The sequence below is a fragment of the Phoca vitulina genome, unplaced genomic scaffold (genome assembly GCF_004348235.1).
Source record: "Phoca vitulina isolate PV1807 unplaced genomic scaffold, GSC_HSeal_1.0 scaffold23, whole genome shotgun sequence".
Lineage (NCBI taxonomy): Eukaryota > Metazoa > Chordata > Mammalia > Carnivora > Phocidae > Phoca > Phoca vitulina.
In genome coordinates, this window is record NW_022589726.1 from 23,709,045 (window position 1) to 23,730,374 (window position 21,330).

At 42.2% G+C, this 21,330-nt stretch overlaps 1 pseudogene; it reads right to left on the reverse strand.

Annotated features, from left to right (window-relative positions):
- Positions 1-382: 382 nt before the first annotated feature.
- Positions 383-11,870, reverse strand: LOC116642635 (annotated as a pseudogene).
- Between the last annotated feature and the right edge of the window lie 9,460 nt (positions 11,871-21,330).

Genomic DNA, 21,330 nt, shown 5'->3' on the forward strand with positions numbered 1-21,330 from the left:
CCCCCCCCCCCCCCCCCCCCCCCCCCCCCCCCCCCCCCCGCCTTTCCTCTATCTTCCCAACCCCAGCTCGGCTCTCTGCATGCTCAGCCTTCAAAAAATTCCTACTAAGACCACCTGAAAATATTCAGACCCAATATGGTCCTCAGCAGAACAAAACAAATCTTCAAGGGACAAGGTCCATTTTCCTTTGAAGGCAACTGTGGTTGGTCTTGCCATTTCCCCCATTTGTATTATAACCACATTTGTTTGTTGACATAATTTGGCACAGGATTTGAAAATCTGGAGAAACAAGTGGTTTCCGTCTTTGCATATCATAACATTTTTAGAATATAAAATTCAAATTAATGCAAGTATTCAAAGTAATTCTAATGAGCCAGGTTTCTCATAAATAATGAAAATTTATTACTGTCACATCTTCACCATCAAAACTTAATGATGTTGGTCTTTCCTTCTTGTCTTTATATAAGGTCAAAAGAGACACATTGGCTACTTTAACAACCTTAAAGTGAACTCCAAGAATGTCACTGACAGCATGACCTTTTTGACCAAATCCAGCAACCAGAACTTAATCATTTTCCTCAATAAAATTCAAACAACCATCATTGGGTACAAAGGCTGTGATATTTTTCTTTCACCATTTTTGATCAGCTAGACCCTGACATACTTCCTGAGGGCAGAATTTGGCTGTTGGGCTTCAAGCCCTTCTTTTCCCAGCACAATTCCCTTTGCAAAGGAAGTGCCTCCAAAAGGGTTGGCCTTCAGGGCTGTGCCCAAATGGGCTCTCTTGTACTGTTTATCAGGCCACGTCTGATCTCATTGGTGGCTATGGAGCTTCCTGGCACTATGACACTTGCCCGTCTTGCCAGCACCATGGGTGTAAGCAAAAGAGATGCCAGGTCTCTCGTTTTGTGTCCATGTTTGTTCAGTCTTGAGCTTCTCCACACAGAAAGCCACACTGGCTCAGGATCTTGAAGCACGTTCTCTAATACAACTATCTCCAACTGCTACAGAGTCTCTAAGCAAGATGAGAGTGGACTTAACATGAGTGAATCATGACAGTTAAGAAAATAACATTTTCTTCCAACTTCTAACTGACTTTTGTTAGTACATAAATGTTCCCCTAATTACTTTCTCTTCCAAATTGTTTCTCAGCTTCCTATAGATTATGTAGCAACAATTTGTTTCCAAATCTTGTGCCTTCATACTGTTTTTTTATAGTTTGTAGTCCTGTAATAAATGATGGTTAAATAGATAGGGGCAAAACCTTTCATTCTCAAACACCACTATCTGGAATCTTACAGATCCTAGCATTCAATTCTCAAATATGAAGTAAGTCTAAATGATTCCACACTTTCACACACAAGGTATTTGGTGGACTTATTAATCTAATAATATCAGTTTGGGCTGAGTGCACTTTGAAAAAAAAAAAAAAAAAGGAAGGAAGGAAGAAGTATTTTTGCTAAAGAGTAAAAGAGTTCCCAGGATTACCTTTTTTCTTCATCTAGCCAAAGCCATATTTCTGGCTCTTACTCACCTTGTTATTCAATTCATGGTGTAGAGATGCCCCAGAGGCAGAGATGATTGTTGAAGACTTATTCTATGCAACCCTATGACTCATTGATCCTATGAATCCACAGTTTGTAATTATAACATAATGGAAGATATTATTTTATAAAAGGAGAAGCTATGACTTGTCCAAAAAAGGAATACAGATTATAGTAAATATAAGAGGAATTAAAACACAAGTTAGCAAACACTTTCCTTTTGTATGAACAGGATTTGAAGGAGTCATTTTAGATGGGAAAAAGAGAGACCTAAAGTTTAATTTCTATTTAAGACATTTGGTTTATCCTTCATGAAAAAATTATCCTAAACTATGTGGGTTTTGCTCTTAGGAAATTAAGCTTTTGTATAGAAGGGTTTAAATATTTTAATATTAATTAAAATGTATTTTTACTTATTTGCTTCAGTTACTTAAGAAACGCTTATATTTTAAATTTCCTTTTATTATCGATATACATTCACTTAATTAACAAAAAATTGTATTATTACTATAACATAAACACGCACATTTAAAAAAAAAAAAGCAAGCAATTTGCCAATATGATGAGTAGCTACATTTAAAATGCAGATCCTTTATGAACCAACTGACTTACAGTAATTGTGCTGTATTTTTCCATTACAGACAAGAGCATCTTGGACTATCTTATGAATTCAGAGTCCAGGGAATTCCAATGAGATAATGTCATTGACCTTGAGTACAAATAATCAGTGGTGAATATTGTAATATGATAATGTGAAAGTTGCAAGGAGCTTATTATCAGACTCTACCAGAAAACCTGCTAAATCAACAATAAGATGAGACACAGTGTGAACTAAGAGAGCAGAACTTTGAGGCATGTTACTTAAAATAGAAAGGCTTCTAAACAACTGAGAGATTAAGTGTGAGCCCTCACGATTAACTGCTATTAAATTAGTTCAGCATGTGAGCATCTATCATGTTATCTATCAGCCCCACATCACTTAAATGGCCAAAGGTAAATGCCAGCTTTCAGCTCAGTGGTTCTTACTTGGTTGTTCCTTCTGTCTATTGTATCATTTAAATCAACTAGCGTCCCCGCCCCATTCAGAAAGCAGGCAGCTTCATCAGAAATGCCCCCGTTTCTGGGAGCAGCACACTCCTCTGTGAATATAAGACAAATACTGACTCTTTAAAGGGACAACACCATAGGAGAAAAGGATTATCTGACCCACGCTATGTATGTTTACACCCACAGGCTGCCAAAAACCTCCTTGATATTTGTCAGAAATGCAGCTGTAATTAGGGAGAGCAGAAGAAAATCAACCTCAGTTTGCTAACTGACCTGAGGCATCTAATTTATATACATGTTCATTTTGTTAAAACATGCAAGCAAAGAGCTATTGGAGGCCATATGCCATTCGTTATGAAAAGCACATTCCTTTAGTCTTTGTAACAAAAGCCATATGGCTTTCCGAAAGTTAATTATATCATAAATATGCTGTAATAGTGGGGAGTGTGGTCTAGCAATTGCTGGAAGAAACTTTGAGACCTGGCTTTGAGTCAATTTCTCAATGGATTCCATTCAGAACCTTGGGGAAGTGACATGGCCATTGTGCCTCAGTTTCCCAATATTCAAAGTTAAGATAATAATAATACGGAACCTGCATGAGAGAAGAAAACAGAAAGGTTTTCCTACTTAAAAGCAAAATAATGTTTCAAACTATAATTCGGGTCCATAAAACACTAAAACAGTAAATGATTTTTTGAAATACTGACTAGTTCATCAAGATGGTCTCTTCCTCCTTCTAATGCATCTTTCCCACCATTGCCAGAGTAATCTTTCTGGAACACAAATCAGATTATTTAACTCCATTGTTAAATGTTACTTATAAAATATCACTTGAACTCTATAAATGGCCCTTTATAGTCTGCCCCCGCCTGTTGTCCAGACTCATCTGCCAGCAATCTCTCCCTGTCCTGACACACGGGCATAAACATCATGTCCCAGGACAGATAACTCTTGTTCACATCTTTGTATAATTCAAGGTCTGCTCCCTTGGCCTACTCCCTTGGAGGATGCCCTACCTCCTCTTCTCCACTTAGCCCCTATGCATGGGTCAAGACCCAGACCATCGTCTTCCCCACAGTGAGGTCTTTGACTTCCTCAGGCCATTGGTAGTTCGCTGCTGTGAGCTACCATAGCACCCGCTGCAAACCTCCTTAAGCCCTTATTACATTGTGCAGTCATTATTTGTAAACATATCCCCTTCTCCTTGCACAGAATTGGGCTCCTCAAGTGGAGAGTCTCAGGCCTGGCAAGTAGCAGGTGCTCAATAAATACTAGTTTATCAACCACTTTTTAAAAATAGAGGCAAGTGGCTATTTGATGCCAGGAGTTTAGTTTCTAACTAGTTTCCATATTCATTTCAACCTCCCCTCCATCTGTAACATTTTCTAATAGTCAGAAAATGACCCCAAGGGACTCATAATGTTCTTAACTACCAAAGACAGACTCATCCACTGTGCTATCCTTTTGATGCAAGAAAATGAAACGATTTTAGAAGGTTTTTAAGCCAAGATTAAAGCCAAGAGTTTTCCGGTTAAACTTCAGCTAACCAAAAAATTAAATGAAACACAAGTCCTCGTTCCTGAAGCATTTAATTAATCATGGTTTTGCGGAAACTTAATCCAGCACAGAGGCCGAACTGAAACAAGAGAGCCAAACAAGTCCAACAGATAATTACTCCATCTGACATAACCAAACGGGGTATAGTTGTGCATGGCATAATAGTGATGACTGTAAATTGTCTAACATGAAATTCTCATCTCAGTGAGGCAGAGCATTGCTCTAATGGCCTAATTTGATTTTTTTTAAATGTTATTTCATTATACTTCTGGTTTACACTTTAAGGAGACAGGAAAACCTCTCACTAATTCCATAGATTTGGATTTTCTAAAAAGGAAGGTGTCCAAAGAATCCTCATTCTAAATCATCTCCACATGTGCTAAGAGTAGCAAAAAAAAAGAAAGACAGAAAGAAAGAAAGAGAGAGACAGAGAAAGAAAGAAAGAAAAAGAAAGAAAGAAAGAACATTTATGTCTGCGAGACGTACACGTAACTTGGAATAGAACCAGAAGAATGTCTGAAAGTCAAAGAGGAGAGAGGGCAAAGAGTCTGACTTACAAATTTGTTGGGAGCTCTTTTATAGGAAACAAGTTTTAGGATCTGATTTAAGGGCAAGGCAACAGGGAAATAATAATAATAATAAAGGCAAGAGGGAATCATTGATATAGTTGAGCTCCAAAACTTTAATTTCCTCAAAATAGTTTCCAGATGGTTAAGAATGCCTTTCTGTGTACAGTATTTTCAGGAGCTAAATAAAAAGTTATCCATTTGCCTATATGGTAATTTTTCAGCAAGATGCCACATTCATTTTAAATTGTCATTGCTGATACCAAACCTTTGATGTTTGAGACACCTGCCTGGGGGTCAGCAGCATACTCTATCAGAATGTCAGGAACCGTCACGAGGACCTGGGCCCTGGGCCCTGGGAGACAGGGCTGTGCGTCATGGGTATGTAGCAACTCTGGGCTTTGATGTTTACTTTCCCTCCAGAAGGAGAGTACTACCAAATGTCTCAAGAGTTTCTCCTTTCTTCCTTCTGCATCTATAGGATGCAAGTCCTGGAACGATGACAGGGGAGAAGCAAGGAAAAGATTAAGGAGCGAAAGAAGGTGGCATTTCTTGATTCTCCTTTTCATCTTAGTGACGACAGACCCAGACTGGGACTCAGGAGACTGGAAGGTCATCCTCAAACCCACCTCTTTGCTAAATTACTGAATTTCTCTGTACTTCACTTTCTCTGTCAGCCTTCTGTTTTCTTAATAGAAATATGAACAGTATGAAGAACCCTAGTAACTACATGTGGATTTCTTAAAAGTCTATTATATAAACACAATGACTTTCAAAGTATCATTTTTTAATTATGAAGCCATGCATACATCCATTCATTCGACAACGAGTTTTGAATGCCTGCTATATATCAGATGCTGGGAGCTGAAATTTAATGGTAAGCAAAACTCGGTACCTATCCTTGTGGAGTTTAAAGTCCAAGGACTGATCAAATAATCACACACATAGAGAGTTACAAACTGGTGTGTATATAATAATTACAACCCACACTTACCATGATCCAAAAAATACTGTATTTCAACTATTGGATATTCCTGTTTGTTCTCCAATTTATCAGTTAGCTTTAAGCATCAAGCAAGTCTTGAAAACTACTTTCCCAATATAGCGTATTATTTACCAATTCAGGCTTTTAGATAGTGATTAGTATTGAGCTTTTCAGGTGGAATTGGGCCTCCATTTAGTAAAACAGAAGAAATACTGGTATAAACTTAAAACCATAAGATAGGAAGTCAAGATCTAAAGGAACTTCCAGCATATTTACAGAAAAGCCATCTTTCAGTCTTTATAATAAAAAGATCCTACCTTGGTGGTGATCATAGCAGCTGACACATCATATGTGCCAAGGTACCATTCTTAGCACTTTATAAATACTAACTCATTAATTATTGTAATAATCCTCTGAAGTAGGTATGAGTAGTGGTGGTGGTATTATCCCCATTTTACAGATAAGGAAACGGAGGCACAGAGGGATGAAATAACTGACCTGCTGTCACACAGCCAGTCAGTAGAGTCAAGATTCAAGCCCAGTCTGTGCTCTTAACCACCATGGCGTACGCCTCTTGTTCATATAGCTGGTCTGCTGAACCATGCTGAAAACGACGTTCTTTTGCTTCAGTAATCTAGACAGCATGTTCAAGACCTATCTCTGTCCCCTCATTGTTCTGCTAGTGACTTTATCCTTCTCACACAAAGGATAAATTCCACTTGGTAACCCCTTGTGGGAGTTACATTTAAAACAAAGAAAAACAAAACTTCCAATTCTTTTCTATCAGGAATTTGATCTATTAAGATTAAAAAAAAAAAAAGGAGAGGGATTTCCTAATGACGTTTTTAAAAACAAGAGGCTCAGTTGCTCATGTTCTAGCAAAATGTCTTCTCCCATTGTTCTTGCACAGTAAGCTGTTCCTAGGTTTGTTAGAAGTTCTACCCCGAAGGAAATGATTCTCCCGCAATGTGATGCAATACAATGTGAAATGGTGCCATTTAGTCTAAACTTGAGACTCTAAAATAAGGTGAGAAAGCCAGACCGCATTCTAGCTCCACATCATTTTGAGGCTAGAAATGCATCCACAGAAGGTATGTTGACAACTACCACATTTTCATCTCAAATCCTGCTGCTTTCCAGGCTTCACTCATGCCAGAAGATTTCAAGAGCAAAAGAAAAAAAAAAAAAAGGAGCAAAGCAAAGGAGACATGCTCTGACAAGTTGGTGTGGAATGCCTTTTGACTTTTTCTTACGGTGAAAGATTCTTTGGGGGATGAAGATTAAGCAATCATCAGAAATGAGCCTCCTCATATGACTAGAGAATTAGCACAGAGTCTATTTTTTTAACTTAAAACATCAGAAGCCCAGATTGAAATGAAGAATGACTACAAACAACTAACCATCGTTAAGCCTGATACAGCTTACAAGACAAAACAAGAATCTTTTGGGCAACTGCCATCAAGATGTGCTGGGGAACAGGAGTTTTACTACTGCACAGAAAATTGAGAACATGAAAAACTGTGTATAGTTGTTAAGATATATATACATCTAAAACAAAACACTAGAATTTATAAAAGCACTTTTCTTCTCAGCAGGGTCCATGAAATACACGGAGTGCTGTGATTAGTCCTTATTTTATAACTGGGGCTCTAAAATGACAAGTTAATACTTTAAGAAAAAGAATATACCAGAATATGTGGGTACATGGTCATTCCTGAACAGAACTCCAACTTGAATCTCCTAAACTTGCCGTGAAAATGTTAGCTTTAAGCAGGTGCACCTTTCTCAGGAATGGGAGGGGTCTTGCTAAGTAATTGGTGATTGGTCATCAGGAAGCAAAATGTAAATGAGGAGGATAAGTGGGGATGCCCCCCCACACTCTGCTCCTCCACCCCAGTATCACGTTAAAAACGTGCCTTCACTTAGGTCAGAGTGGCAGACTACCTTCTACTCCCTTCCCCCGACTCTTCAGTCCCATAAATAAATTAGAGTGCTCTGAGCAAGATACACACTGCAAGGGACACAACCCTTTCAGACAAAAACTCAGCTTTGTCTGCTTGCCCAAGGTGGCCTAGATTTTCGACCTAAGATATTGAGGTGGGAACAACATGAAGAACTGGTTAAACTAACTTTCTCAGCTAGAAGGGCATAGGAATGAGGTAGGAAATATAGGGATCTCCCAGAGCTGCTTTTCCTGTTTGAGCCACTTATAACTCAGCTTGGGAGTCTTAGTACATAGAAACCTAGTGACCAGGTTTCAGTTTGAAGAACACAATGATTTAGAAAGAAATGCAGTCAGCCATAGCACTGTATGATTCAGAGTCCATTGAGGCAGACCTCTGTCTATCAACAAAAGACCTAGGAAGTGTTAGGCCAAACAAATCAAAGTTCCATCTTTAGAGGAACTTCACAATTGTCTCGGAACTGCCCAAGAAACAGCCAGGAAAATTTTCAAAGCAACAAACCAGAAAAGCAAGCTCATATGGCTCAAGCTGGGTAGTAAATCACAGCCAGTGTTTATCAAATGTCAGACACTTTACATACATTGTATCCCCCATTTGACAGATGAACAAACTGAGGCTCATAGGGTTTATTTGCCTTGCCCAAAGTTACATATAGGTTGGCTGCATATCCTAATCTGTCTCTACCATCACTCACTGCCCATAGATACAATGCCACACTACCACTGTAGTGCAGTAACTTGGAAAAATAGTTATAAAACAATGTTGAATGAGGGCACCTCGGTGGCTCAGTCAGTTAAGCGTCTGCCTTCAGCTCAGGTCATGATCTCAGGGTCCTGGGATCGAGTCCCACATGGGGCTCCCTGCTCCGCGGGGAGTCTGCTTCACCCTCTGCCCCCCACTCCCATTTGTGCTTTCGCTCTCTCTGTCAAAAATAAATAAAATCTTTAAAATTAAAAAAAATAATAATATTGAATGAAAAAATCCTACAAGCTATCATCAAATCATGTAAAAGTTTACATGCAGGTGAGAAAGAATTGGAAAGAAATCTGAAGCACATTTAAAAGTCGTGTTAGGGTAGTAGGGTTAAAAATTTCTCTTTGTATTGTTGCAAATAGGTAAATACTTGTCAAATGTTTAAATGATTATACACTGAGGAGGGTGTTCAGACCCAGGTGAGACCAATCACCAGGGAAGACCTCCTGGAGAAGGGGAGCTTTCATTACCATCTTGGGGCTCACGTTGGCCAAGAGGAGAAAGAAGTTGCCAGAGCAGTGATGAGACGCTTAATTTGGCAAATTCAAAGGCACTAAAGTAAAACAAGGCTGCTGTGGCATGGAAGACAGTTGTTAGGAAGGATGAGATGTTTGAATTTTATAATCTGGAAAATAAGGAAAAAAGCCTATGAGGAACTTTATTCTAACCACTGTGTGGAAGATGGTTGAGAGGACAGGGACCAGGGCAGGGAAACCACTAGAAAACAGTGGAATGAGAAAAACATTCGATGCAGTGTGAGCTCCCAGTCTTCCCTCAGAGCACAGCATTATCTAAACCACCCCACAAAAGAGCCTCAGATAAATGCACCCACGCACATGTTCGCCCTCTTCTAAATGAGGGTTAGGGTCTCTACAATCTCAGGGATCCCATGAGGCTTTTACCACAGCGAGGTGATCATACACATCAGGATCTACAGGCATATAAATAATACGAATCGAGAATATTTCAGTGCATTGAAGTATTGCTTTTCCTCTGCCCTTGAGAAACCCAGGAGCATTTGGATAAGCCTCACATGAGTGGGTATCCGCGACCCACCCATTACAGAACTGTCTTTAAAGTGAAATGCTCTGACTTGCATTTCATTAGTCATTGATAGATAAGCCGAAGGTAGAGCTGAGATGTAAATATGTCTAGCTGGGTGGTGGACAAGCTGCTAGAGGTAAGTAAGTGAGTAAATAAATTTATGTTTAAAAATAGCAGCTATTTTAGGACCATACAACATAAGGGCTTTGTGCACTCACTTTTGTGTGACTTCACTCCACGATTGGAGCACATACTTCAGGAAGACTGCTCTTGTTCTAATTACGGAAATGACGGGACTGATCGAATTACTCACAGCATAGCTTGCATTACACCGAAGAAACGGTGGCGACAAAGGGCTTTGATTTGATGATTGAAAATTGCCAGCCATTTCTATAGGCCTTTGGAGAAAAAAAAAGCTCAACTGATGATAAAAACATAAACAAGGGCGGTGGAAGTTTGTTTAACCTTGAATCCCACGTGGTGGGCATGGTTGTTTTACCCTTAGTTACTGCTGTCGAGTTTAAAGAAAAGTAACTCATAGGAAAAGGAGCTGTTTTAATTCTCTGTAAACTTGGACAGAAATACTGATTTTTTTTTTTTTTGATGATTCTTTTTATAGATATTGTTGATGGGTGTCTAATTTGTATCCTATTTGCTAGATTTTAAAACAAATACTTTGCCCAATTATTTTTTTTTAAGATTTTATTATTTATTTGACAGAGAGAGACACAGCAAGAGAGGGAACACAAGCAGGGGGAGAGGGAGAGGGAGAAGCAGGGTCCCCGCCGAGCAGGGAGCCCGATGCAGGGCTCTATCCCAGGACCCTGGGATCAGGACCTGAGCCGAAGGCAGACGCTTAACGACTAAGCCACCTAGGCACCCCATACTTTGCCCAATTAAAAAGGATCGGGGGAGGGGGCAAGTGTGGCCTGATGTTGATAATCTGATTGGTTCATTCCCTGTGTCCTCGCTCCTAGAAATGCCACCAAAAGATTCAGACTCTTTGCCTATCTTCTCGGATTGGTGGCTTGCTGTGGGTTGTGTGGTTAGTAAAACAACAAGGTGGGGAAACCCCGATATTCCCGAAGCTGAAACCCTTGGCACTTTTGCAAGGGAAGAGAATGAGACTTCTCTTAGGCTGCCTGGGGCCAGGGAATAGAAAAATCAGTAGCCACATGGACACAGCCTGCAGTCTTGTCATTGCATGCCCCAGTGATTATTATATGCATAATAATAAGATTTTCTACTCCACAGTTATTTTTACTTCACACAATTTACTTTATAAATTGTGGTTATTAAACAGTCAACGGATTCATTTTCTTGGGCAATGCCCATTAATTCTTGACCCTCTCCACTCCCCATCCTGCCCGATACCCCTCCACACACACAAACGCATCCCAGAAGGTGAGAAAGCAAAAGTACTAATGTGCCCATTTAACAACAGTATACCTTCCGAGATACCAGAGTCTCAATGGTTGAGTCATAAACGACCCTCTCAACTGTGCTGAAGGTCAAGCTCGGAAGGACACTGAGACGTCATGGCTCCAGATAGGGTTTTTTTCTCTCTTTCTCTGGTTAGCCTAAGTTATGGCAAAGAACGATAAACAAATTTGTGAAATAAATGTCTACCAGCCCATAATTTACTGGGCAACCTGTATGGAATTGCATAAAAATAGCATAATGGTTAACCCTGATTAGTTTGTCTTTTCCTGCATTTCCAAGTCAGGTTTCCTTCCTCTGCCTGCTGACAGGCACTGTATTCTCTTCTGCCCTACCCTCAAAAAGTGTTCACAAGAAGGAGCCAAAAGACAGATTGTCCTTCAGGGCGGAATGACTAATGAGGCTTTAAGTGGGCCCTTCTTTAGAATAAAGAGCTGCCTGCAGGCCCTGCAGCTGAAAGGACAGGGACCAGGGAAAGGTCTGTTTGGAGCCTTTGAAATGGTGCCTGCCTTACCCCAGGATTCACACACATTCTTGAATTGACGCCCATGCCAAATACCAGGAGAACCAACTAGCAGCTCATTGCTTATATTTCATTTACATACGTTCCACCAATATTTGTTTATTGGTTGCTGTGGCAGCATGTTTGTTTGCTCTGAGTTCAGTATTTAAAGGAGACTGTGGGGGTAATGTCCTTAACCAAGAAATGTGAGCTGTGTCTACCTCCCTGGAGCCGGGCTTCCTTGCCTGTAGCTTCAGACGCCGGGCCCCCTTTCTGCTGGCATTCCCACTAAAGGTGGAAACACTGACCCGAAGATTCCTGCTCCTTAATCTCTCCTTTATCAACAGCTACTCTGGAGGAGGCAGGAGAGCGGCATGATGTCAGCAGGATGCTGACAGGGAGCATCTTCTTGGCACCTTCTACCCCCCACTCACCAACACCCCCAGATAAGAGCAATGCGGCTTCCATGCAAGCGAAACTCAGCATAGAACTTGCCGGGTTAGATTTATGCGGGAACACACTTACGCCGTGTGATCACCATCTTCTCCCTTCCCCCTCCAAACTTCTGTTCCTGGTCCCTCGGCAAGGAAGTAGCTGTGCAGGCCACAGTGACTGATGGCATGCACTTGGGAGACAGATACTGAGTTCGAATCCCAGCTCCATTTACTGCATATGAAGTATCGGGCAAGTTTCCTAATTGCTCTGAACCTCACCTTCTCCATCTGTAGAATGGAGATAATGACCACTTTGCAGAATGATACGAGGATGAAATGGAATAATGCATGCAAAGCAGCATGCCAGCTGCATAATAAGCACTCAATAAATGCTCACTAGTGTTATTAATGGAACAACCATATATGTAGTTGCTCAGTTGAAGCAGGTACCTTAGACGGCATTTCTCCTTTCTTTCTCTGTACTCAACCTGACTTTATGGCCAATTAATTCTACCTCCTAAATACAGTTAAAATCTATTTCCTCCTCCCCGTCCCTACTGCAATAGCTAAACATCTTTTCTACTATTATAACCTTTTAACTTGTATATTACCCTCTTCCTATTCCAACCATTCTGCACGCTTCCCAACAGTGAGCTTTCCGAAAGAAAGGTGCTCATGCCATTCCCCGTATTCAGGTCCTTCAGGTGCTCCACGCGTTACCTTCAGGACGCAGTCCCAGTTCCTCAGCACAGCATTTGGAGCGAGGACCGCAGCAGCTCACAGCCCCCTCACCACTCCGGGCATGCTCCTTCCTCACGGAACAATTTGTACTCCTCACAACAGCCTCATGTCCAATTGCCTTTGAACAGACTGTTCCCTGTACATGTTCCTGTCTTCATATGGTGGACTCCCACGTATCCTCTAAGATTCAGGGCCCAGAGTTCTTTCCCAACAGTCTTCCTGACTCCTCACTCACGTATTATACTAGTTTATTTTCTGTTCACCTCTCTGGCTCCTTGTGTCTAGGACTGAGTTTCTTGAGGTGAGGAGCTGTTTGTCCTGCTGCATCTGTATCCCAAGCGACAAACACAGATGCTGAATCAGTTCACCCAGCAAACATTTAATGAGCACCCTATCTGGGCCGAGCACTGAGCGAGGTGCTAGACACACACTCGCTCTCCATCACTGCATAGTCCCCTGTGGCTCTGTGATCCTTGGTGCCCCAGGGAAGTGTGAGCGGGATTTGACCACCTAAGATCTCTCTCTTCAAAACTCCCACGCAAACCTTAGTGGCTGCCCACTAGTAGATACAAACCCTTACATATAAATGTTACCTAAATTTATTCTCACAAAAACCCTGTAAATTGTTACCTAAGTTTTGCAAATAAGAAAGCTCTGGGAGACTTAATGTCTCATTCAATGTCAACCAGCTGGTGATTGCCCCCCCCCACCCCCCGCCCCAGGTATTAGGGGATGCAGCCTTGCATAGCAGTTATGAGCTAGCTTTTGGTGTGAGACCAACCTGGGTTCAAATCCCGGCCTTTCTGCATACGAGCTGTATGGTCTTACAGAAATTACTTCATCCGTTTGAGCCTGAGTTTCCCCCCATTGGAAAGAGGGGGAAATAATACTTATCTATCTACTTCACATGGTTGTGTGAAATCTAAATTAAGAAAGGAATATACGCTTTTGGTCCCAGAGCCTGGTGAGATCCCAGGGGGACCCAAAATCATTTCAGAGCCCATATTCTTAATCATTCCATGGTTCTTACTTTCTGAGGAAGGATTGGGACTGAGAGGAGAAAGCAGATTCAATCTGAAGCTGCACAGGGAACCTGAGGCCTAAACAGAATGTCCTTGTTTCCAGTAATCAAGGACACCAAGAAAATTGCCTGTGTGCCAAGTACATTATAGATATTTCTTTCTTTTTTTTTTTAAAAGATTTTATTTATTTATTTGAGAGAGAGAGAGCACATGAGAGGGGGGAGGGTCAGAGGGAGAAGCAGACTCCCTGCCGAGCAGGGAGCCCAATGTGGGACTCGATCCAGGGACTCCAGGATCATGACCTGAGCCGAAAGCAGTCGCTTAACCAACTGAGCCACCCAGGTGCCCCATTATAGGTATTTCTTAGAGAATTCAGATCCTGTCCGCCATCAAATAATGAGGCTTTGTGAAGTGGGGAAGTCCTTTGAAAGGTACAAATAGGCAGGATTGTTTTCATTACTAACGGTCTGAGCTGGGGCCCTCTGTAACTCCAGTGAACTTGTCAGGTTATCTAAAAATCATTTCCTTCTTCTATCACTTCTGGGGATAGTATTCACTTGAATACCCACCAAAATTAGTGTGTTGTTAATTCTGTCAGGTGGAGTATTTTGGTCCCATTTTGTAAAAATAACATGACCTACTTATAGGTCTGGTATAATGGAATAAAATTGTTTTCACCGTTTCTCGTAATCTTGAAGCTATAGACAGTGATGATAATATTACACGGTCATTAAGCTCCTACTATGTGCTAAGTACTGGGCATTTTTAAAAAATACATTATTTCACATAGTGGAAGAACCCAGTGAGATATCATATGCTGTGAGTGGCAGAGCAGGAAATCAAGCCTATCAGAAGCCAAGTTCTCTTCAGCCATTCTGTACAAAGCACCTGTTTCCCGGACTATCAGGAAACCAATATAAGTAACATACCCCCCTGTCCTAAAGGGACTTACTGTGTAGCTCCAACTTACATCTTGCCTTGGACAAAAGAAGGGATCAATAAATACATAGGTAGACTCCATGGAGTAGTCAGCCTAAATCTAATACAAAACAATGTGCAGAGGAGGGTAAATCATTGCTGACGTGAAGTACAGAGGCAGTAGGAAAGGAGAGGAGAGCTGGAAAATCAGGAAAGCCCTACGGAAAGATGCTCTCTGAGATCACAAGGACTCCATAAGCTTGTCTTAGCTCTCGACTCCAGCGTCCTTTGCTATTCTCATTAGATTCTATTTATAATTTTGCCTTAAGTCCCAGTACCTGTCGTGACTCTATCTTGCAATCAAAGTAAGAGGATCTGGCTTGCCTCCCTCTCTCTGTGTTCGCAGGGCTGCTCCCTTTAAAACATCTCTTTTCCCAAGATCCGCCTCTCACCCTTGACAGAGTATGACTGCCACGAGTGCACGGGTCCACGGGTTCGTACCTCACTGCGTCTGAGTCACGGAAACATTCCAAACGACGATGGCAAATGACAGCAAGAGCTCCTGCCTTCAGCAGGATTTGTCTGTCTTCCTTCTGAGGATGACGTGACCCCAAGTTAGACTGTGTCTTTTGAGCTGGGATATCATATCATTTTGCGAAACTGCATCTAAAAATCATGTTTTATACGAAGACCAAGTTTTTACTGAACAGTAAAGCCTTTCATTTGGCACATTTGAAAGTGTTCTTTAAAAACCCCCCTATTCAGTCTTAGCCTTAGGATCACATTTACTTTTGAGGTGGGTGTAATAAAATTTCACCTTATTGTTAGTTCTGGTGTTGATGGACTATTCAGGTTAATAACCACCTAAAAGTGTTCAGGATGAATATACCAAGAATGACACTTGTGCATAAACCTATATATCTCGTCCAAGATTTAAATCATTGCATTCCTTTGTGCTAATACGTCTTCCTGGTTTTGCGAGGCTTTGAATTATAGAGCTTAAAAATCACACACTAGCAGCTCAGACACATGCTTGCGGCTTGTGTATATTTGCAGGCTCTAGACACGGCTTTTATGCTATCCTATTCCCCCTTTCAGAGTAGCCTCGAGCTGTAGAATGTGCCAGAAGCCATTTCTCAATAATGCAAATCTGGCCAGGCCCCTTGCTCAGACAGAACCTCCCCATCCATGACAGAACCGAGTTCAAGCTCCCTAAGGAGGATCGTCTGCCACAGTGTTTCGGCCTGAGTTTCCCCAGCTTCCCCAGCTGCCCCAAGCACCTCGTGATTTCCAGCCTCCTGGAACGGCTCCCCTTAACCCCCTCCACAAGCCCGTGCTCACCTCTGTGCCCTTTGCCCAGACTACCCCTCAGCCTACAGGGGCCGCTCCAGTCTAGAGTCCTCCAGGCAAACCTTTCTACTCATCCTAGAACCAAATGCAGACATCAGTCTCGCGGAGATGGCTATCACTCCTCCCCCCACATCCTTCCTCTGGGGTCCCACCATCCTCTCTGACTGCCCCATTTTACGCCAGTCTGTCCATTGCGCTGTCACTACCAGTCGATGTGACCCTTTCTCTCCTATACCTGAACTCCCAGAGAGCGTGATTATTTCTTCCCCAGCCCCAGCGCTTCTCAATCAACAAAGCAGATGTGCAGTAAATATTTGTCAAATAAACAAACGGACAAAGTAGGTGGAATTTTTCTTTCACGTTCTTCTACCCTTCCCCATCTCCAGGGTCCCTTCCTCAGCCTTCCTTCCCTCCCCTGCCCCTGCCCCAACTTCCCTGCCACGGTCAATCCCCTCTCTCGGTCCCTAGCTGTCCATTTTGTTCCAGCCACCGATACCCAGACCTGGTCTCATTAAAGGTTTTGATCAATTCATAAGGCTGATCGTGTCAACCCTGACACGGGGTTCTGAAAATTTGCCTGGTGACAAAATCTTCGGCTAAAGTAATGAATCTCTAATTGCAGGATTTTAGCCCGGTCAGAGGCTCTCTCACCATCCCTGCACCCACACTGTGGCATTTTGTGTAGGAGTTGCCTTTTTGTGATTGTTAGAGATGCCAGAATCTCTGTAAACTCTTGGCTGTGTGATCTGGGCCCTAGGAAATCAGCCTGCCTCAAACCGAATGGCCCAGCCATTCTCCTACAACTGCCAAATTATTGAGGTTGCTTGAAAACATAGATTTTTCCGTTTTTTTTTTTTTTTTTTTAAGAAGGGCCTTCACATGTAAGATATAAGGGAGGCTTTACCTGCTAAAAAAAATTAAACTCAGCAGATCTTATTTAAACATACCAATCCATTTCATCTTTTTATTTGGTGAACTATTTAACACATAGTTATTTCCTAATGGGGGATGGGGATATAGAATCATCAAAACCCTAGTGAGAACTGAGCAGAGGAAAAACTCTTTCCCAATTGTCTCTGAGCAGATCTAACAAGTTAAAGGGTAAACAGGAAGCAAGATGAGCTCAGAAGAATACCAGAGTTCAATAAACATCCAGCTTGATTTCTTAGGAATTCTGCAAGCTCCCTCTGTTTTGTGAGAGACCTTCTTCGGAGGATAAAGGATGGATTGGTGGATCCTACCAACTGCACATCAAAAGAAGGCATAATCTATATGGAAGTGACCCACTCTCCCCAATTTCTGTACATTGGGATGCCCACGCTATAAACAGATAAACAGGATTCTGCCTGCCACACCATCCCCTTTGCAGAATGGCCCCTGGGTCCGAGGCCGTACTACCAAAGCAAGGAAGCCAATTACAAACCATCTGGCCGCAGAGAAAGAGCCCGAACTCACCTCCTCACACAGACTGAGTCTACAGCTACATATGGAACAGTTTCCTCTTAAAAAACCCTAAAGACTGGCTGAGTGATGACTACGCATTAGGTAAATGAGAAGAAAACTGGGTGGGAGAGGCTGTGACAAACTCTACCATCAACTCCATCCCCGGCACTGCGACCCACCACTGGGAGGGAACTCAAAACCTGGAGCCTCTCCCTGAGGAGCAAAAGGCTCAAACCCTACGTCCAGCATCCCAACTTTTAAGACACACGCTTGAGAGATGACCCTCCAAAAAATCTAATTTTGAAAACCAAAGGGGCCCATGTCCCAAGACCCACAAAACAGTAGTGATCTGAGAAAGGGCTCGTAAAGGGTCCTCATGCTCACGAGGGCCAGGGCCCAGCTCACAGGCAGCATTGGCACCCAGATTTTGGTGAAGGAGGCTCACCTGCTTCTACTAAAGCCTGGACCTGAGAAGCAGGCATCTGATGGAAAACACATTTAGGAGACGGCTGGAAAGCTTTCCAGGGACAGACACTGGCGGCCACCATCTTTGCAGTCCCTTTGCGTGTTCCGGAGCACCAGTGTCTCCCAAGAGGGAGCCGCTGCATGCTTCTGCTGCCCTGATCTTGCAGCTGCCACCCAGGGGACACCTGCCTCTTGATCGCCTGACTCTGGAGGCCAGGGGAGCTTGTGTTCCTGTCACATGGCACTGGACCCAGAAAGGAGCTCGTCCCCCTGTCCGGCACCCCAATTTCGGTGCTGCCAGGGATACCTCTTCATCAGCTGGTTCTGGGAGCCAGCAGGGCATGCTTGTGACCCTTCAGAACTATAGGTATTTGCATCCTCTTGTAAGCTGCTGCCTGAGGGTCTGGCTTCCAGTCAGCCTGAATGGAGGTGCAGAGATTCTCCCCTTTGGGACCCTGACAGGTCTTGGCACATCCTCAACCCCTGGGTGCCATTGAAAATAGATTAGGCTGCTTACACAAACACAGGAGTTTGAGAAACAACCAAAAGCTGGGTCAGGGCTAAATAAAAAGGTTCAACTCCTACATGAGGCCACTCCTTCAAGACGGGAGCTGACTGTTCCTTACTTTCTCAGGTACTCATTAAAAATGCCCCTTTCCTACAGAGGCCTTCCTTGGCAACCCCAAGAAAAATCTCAACCTCTCCTTAATACTTCCTAGCCCCCTTCCTTGCTTTTCCCTAACACATTGCTATTTAACATGCAAAATATTTTCATATTATTTTGATTTCTCCCACATTACAACAACACTTTTACGAAATCAGAGATTTATATCTATTTTTGCCTCATTTTTCACTGCTTAGCTCCTTCTTGTAGAGCAGCACCTGACATATGGTAGGTGTTCTATTCATATATAATGAACGAATGGATAAACATCAATATATCAGCCTTCCACATATATGTGGGTTTGTTCCTGGGCTCGCTTTCTCGTCCCATCATTCTAATTGTTTATCCTGCACAAATAAGGCACTGTCTTATTATAGCTTTGATATAAAAAGTCTTCATATCTGGTTAGGAAATTTCCCTGCCCCTTTTGCCCCAACTCTGTATCTTGACCTTTCTTCAAAACTTTTTGTCTATGATTGCTCTTCTGCTGCTCTGTATATGTTTTAGAGTCAGCTTGTCCAAACGCTATTGGGGTTTTGATTTGTCATTTATAGATTAACTTGAGGAGACTTCACATTTTCACAATATCGGGTCTTCTCATCTATGAACATGTAACAAGTAGTTCAGTGAGTGACAGAGCCCGGATGAGAATCCAGGTCCGCCAGCCTTTCACCCCAACCCGTTCTTTTTCCTTCGGTTGAACTTTGTGGGACTGATTACACATGTGGCAGGACTCTGGAGCTCACTCTGCTTAGTGTCATAACCACATCCTAAAGTGCTGGCTGATTGCCCTCCTTCACTTGTAACATGCTCTGGAATTGACTCAAGGGGCTGTTGTCATCCTGCAGCCAAAGGCAGTCAGTCCTAGGTCTTCTCTGAGGGTGGCAATGACCTTCACCTCTGGAAAACATCTTTTTAGTCACCCTAGGAGGAGGGTTTTTGATTCACTTTTAATTTAATTACCTTGGGGATAAAAGTGAAAGTTTAAAAGAAGATGGTGACATATAGCACCCAGGCTCCTTTTATTTTACTTTGTTAACATGTTCCTCATGAGCCATGAGAATGCATGAGGCAATCACTGGAGTACTTGAGCAATCCCTTAAGGGGTTGCGAGTTCCTGTTAATGTCTGCGGCTACTCTCTTGCCCCATGCAAGCGATAGACAGCTAGCTAACTAGCCAAACATCATCCTCTTCTCCAGCGAGCCTAGACAGTCTTAGAATCCTTTCAATATGGTGCTCCAGTAAGGTCAACTAATTGATTGGCTTTCGTAAAAAGGGGAAACCTATTTACCATCCTTTTCCTCTTTTGGTCTAGTAAGTTTAGAAGCACCTAAAACTGGGGTGAGGACAAAGTCAGGGTCCACTGTGTGGCTTTGGAAGGACACTGGGCATGCTCTGAGAGTGTCAGCCCCTTTGTCTAAAGGCCCCTTGAGTCGAGGAGCCATCTGAATTTGTAAAAGCAGAGATTTGGCTCTGATGATGGCCTGGATAACAAAGTACTTATGGGTGCCCAGAGGGTGCAGAGAGAGCTGAGTTTAGTAGCAAAAGCAGATGACCTGGCAGGTGGTGTTTGTACAGAACGCAATGTACGAATACTGCCTTTCTTCAAGAATAGTAGTGGGTTGGGTTCTAGAACAACTGTCACGTTAATTTCAAATAATATACCTGTACATCAATAAAGTCATATTTAACACCGAAAGCATAGGAATTCCACTCTTAATTTGCTATTATTGATCCAGGCTGCCTGCTATCCTGTGGATCCTGGATTGCTGCTGAGCAAGGTAGTACTTGGACATAGCTGAGTTCTGCTGGAGTCAGACATGGGTTCAAATCTTCACTCTGCCACTTTGAAGGCATATGCCTTGAGACAACATATATAACCTCTCTAAACCTCAGTTTCCTCCTCTGTCAACTAGGGATAATAATAGAACTTATCTAAAAGGGTTGCTTGAGTATTGAACTAGTGCATTTAGGTTGCTTAGCTTAGCACAAATAAGCACTCAACCTTGTATTAATATTAAAAGTTTCTCCCTCTGTCTGTCTCACTCATATACAGCGAGCTTACAGTGAGAGAGTGTGGGGGGTGCCTGGCTGGCTCAGTCGGTGGAATAGTCGACTCTTGATCTCAATGTCGTGAGTTCAAGCCCCACACTGGGCATAGAGTTTACTTTAAAAAAAAAAGAAAGAAAACTTAAAAGTGAGAGAGTTTGGGGCTGATTAGGAGAATGGATTTTCTTGATGTCTGGGACTTGAGTCAATATAAATGTGACATAATCTTTGCTGCTAGAGCCCTATTTGACCCACAAATTATATCTACACATTTTGAAGAATAAAGTTTGGGCTCTAAGTTACAAAATCTATCAAAAAATCCTCTTGACTTTCAGTGTCATCTCATCATGAGACCATGACCTGAGCCGAAAGCAGACGCTTAACCGACTGAGCCACCCATGTGCCCCATTTCATACATATTTTTGACAGAAACCATTTCTTGATGCCCTAAGCAAGGGTACAGAAAATGTAAACTTTGACTTAGTTCTCTGGAGAAGGGTTTTGATTTACATAACAATCCTTAATGTATATATGACTAACAATCAAGTGTCAAAATATGTGAGCAAAAACTGATAAAATTGTAAGGAGAAAGAGATGCATCCACTATCATTGTTGGAGACTTGAACACCACTTTATCAGAAATGGACAGATACAGCAGACAGAAAATCAGTAAGGACATAGTTGAACTCAACAGTACCATTAATCAACTGTATATAATTGACATTTATAGGCTATCTCATCTAACAACAGCAAAATATGCATTCTTCTCATGCTCACATGGAACATTCACCAAGATAGACCACATTCTGGGCCATAACACATACCTTAGCAAATTCAAAAT